Source organism: Phacochoerus africanus, chromosome 7 (genome assembly GCF_016906955.1).
Source record: "Phacochoerus africanus isolate WHEZ1 chromosome 7, ROS_Pafr_v1, whole genome shotgun sequence".
Classification (NCBI taxonomy): domain Eukaryota; kingdom Metazoa; phylum Chordata; class Mammalia; order Artiodactyla; family Suidae; genus Phacochoerus; species Phacochoerus africanus.
In genome coordinates, this window is record NC_062550.1 from 39,783,236 (window position 1) to 39,786,122 (window position 2,887).

A 2,887-nucleotide genomic window follows, 5' to 3' on the forward strand; every position below is an offset into this window, starting at 1 on the left:
AACATAATTAGTTATAATGACAGCCTACTTTGTTTAGATCGCTTTAAATTTCTGAGCATGTTGCTAAATGCACAGATTGTTTCTTTTCATCCCTTCTCTTATGTCAATCTTTGCTTAAAGCAAGACCCTCCATGATGGAACAGAAGAAATCTTTTAAAAAGCACTAATTAAGCATAATAAACACAATAGGGAGCTCAAAGACTTGAGGCACATTGTTTTTCTAGCCTCCAGGTATATTTAGGTATCTGGACATGCTTAACTCACATATGGGATGCTAGGCAGTTTGGGCTTCCCCTTCCTCTCAGATGATAGCAGGGCTTTGATTAAGGCATTAGGAGAGGGGTGGAGTGACACCTGAATTCTGAGTCATCTCCAAGGAGTATTTTTCTAGGGCCAGACTGGTTCAGTCATCTACCTCCCCAAGGGTGGAAGGAGGGTTTGGCTCCCAGAACATAGAGAAATGCCAAGAATTTGATGGGTCTTTTGAATACTTAAGTAATCTGTCTATCTTAGGTTAACTGAACCTGGTTGTTAGATTCAGATGACCCAGCAGACTAAGCTCTATGTCCCACCTAACAGTAACCCTAACCTAACTTTGATTATTTATACCATTAATTTCATTCTTAAATTTTTATCTAGTTCAACTGATAATTGGGAGCTCATAAGATTCCAGCAAATCTATCTGGGAATTGAATGTATTGGCTAGAGCCTTGGGAGTCTGAGGGGAAGGAAAGTGGAGACAATGGGGATTTACTGACTCCGTGGAATTTTCCAACCTATAACTTTTAGAAGATGCTTCTATGGAGGTGGCCATCAGGCTGGGAAATAAGGCAGATCCTAATGTATGATGAATAGTGGGATGTGCTGTCTGGACCTCCTTTCAGGGAAAGGCCTGTTGGCTTAGGTCTGGGAGCACTCTCAGTAGACAGTCGGTGGGCCGTGGTGGCCTGAGCAGTAGAGAGCCAACCTCCTCACCCCATGCCACCTTCTTGGTTGAATAACAGAGCTAGGCAGGGCTATGGAGACCTGGACATTTGGCTCAATACAGGACAGTTCTGAGGGCTTGTCTTAGCTTCAGACTTCCCTCTGGCATTGACCTGCTTTTTTCCCCTCCTCCCCAAAAAGTACTCTCTGTATTCAGAATTCCATCTCAACGTCAGCTTCCCAGAGAGTCCAACCTGAGGTACCATGTGGACATTTAGGGTCCAATTGAAAATGCAGCTTTGGTTTAGTGAAGAAGAATGAAAGTGCTCTGATTTGCAAGGTAAAGAAGGCAGAGGTTGAAGTTCTTTGCTCAGAGATCCTTTGTCACATTACCTATGTTAGGTCTAATTTTTAAAGTATTTTATCTTAGGCGAGTATTGTAGAATATTACTAAATATTCTTTATCAGTGAATCCACGGGAAAGTCTACCATTTAGGGAAATCCCACTTTTAGGGGATAGACTTAAGAAGCTTGCAACCTGGTCACAAGGAAGAGATCAGAACAGCAGAAGGGAGCCAGGCATTAATAATAGGAGTGATGAAAGACAAGGTCTGCTGCATCCCCTGCCTAAACACCTGTTACATGATTGTCATTTGCTGTGAACCCCATCATTGGAAAAGAAGCCCTTATAGTCGCCAGGAATAGAAGCATCTTTTCTGTTTTCACAGTCCTTACTCCTTTATTAAAGGAAAATTGTTTGCAGGCTCATCTTTTCTTCGAGAACATAAGTTCTTTAAGGTCACTGTCTTAGTTTGGATTGACCTGGAAGCACAGTAGGAAAGATTTGAATGCAGATAGTTGTTTTTCCTCCCCTTCTTCCCCCTGGGGGGAGGTGCAGGGAACACTGAGAAGAAATGGAAAAGTAGTAGCAGAAAAGGGAGGAAGCCAATATAATGTCTATTATTGAGTTATAGTTGGCTACTCACATGTCTCAGTCTTATGCTCCTCCAGTGTCAAGGGAGCTGAGTATTTATAACCCTTCTGTTACTCAGCAGTTGAGGGCTGCTGGTGGGGGGGGACGGTGGTGGCTAGAGGCATGGGAAAGTGAAAGAGGCATAGGGAGATGTTTATTTTTTGGCATTTCTGGCTTGCTGTGCCCTGTAGAGTATCTTTCTAGAAGATTTTCTCAGGCTCAGAGGAGTACATACTAGTGAAATCCAGACTCTATGGCTATGGGGGATGAAGCTGACAATTGTTGTTGAGGCATGAGTTACATTATTCATTCTTATATTTCCCCTGACATGCCCTGTGCCTGGTACACAGTATGTGGTCAGTTGTTGTTCTTTATATTTCTTAAACATGAGACCAGGCCTAGCTTTGTGGTCCTTGGGTCCTGGGGTGTGAGACTCCCAGCAGGCTGGGGAAAATGACTGTGCTGTGGCTCTGGTCATCTCTTGCTTCTGGAAGAGAGGCTGGAGAGGGCCAAGCATACTCAGACCCGGTTCTTAGAGATTAATGTAATACTTGGTTTCCCTGATAAGCTTTAAATTAAAGTTGGAAATTGCCTGGTGCAATTCACAAAGGTGCATACCCTAGAAGGGAGAAAAAAAATTCTGATTACAGTTTTATTTGCTGACACTCCTTAACAATTTATGTTTGAGTGCTATTTTACTAATTAATGGCTGCTCTAGAAATGCCGTGTGTCAGCAATGAATCACTTACTTTCGTTGCTCTTCGATGGTATATGGATAATGAACAAGGACAAGTCATATAATGAAAGCTGAAAATAGCCCAGCCAGGGGACAGAGGCCTGTCAATGGGAAAAGATATTATATTTGCTAGGGTCCATACCAGGCTTTTAAAAGTTAAACTAGTTAAAGCATTAAGAGGGAACTTTATTGACATATGTAACCCAATAACCAAGGGACAGAGGACAAGTAGTGTTAGCTTCAGGGACATTCAG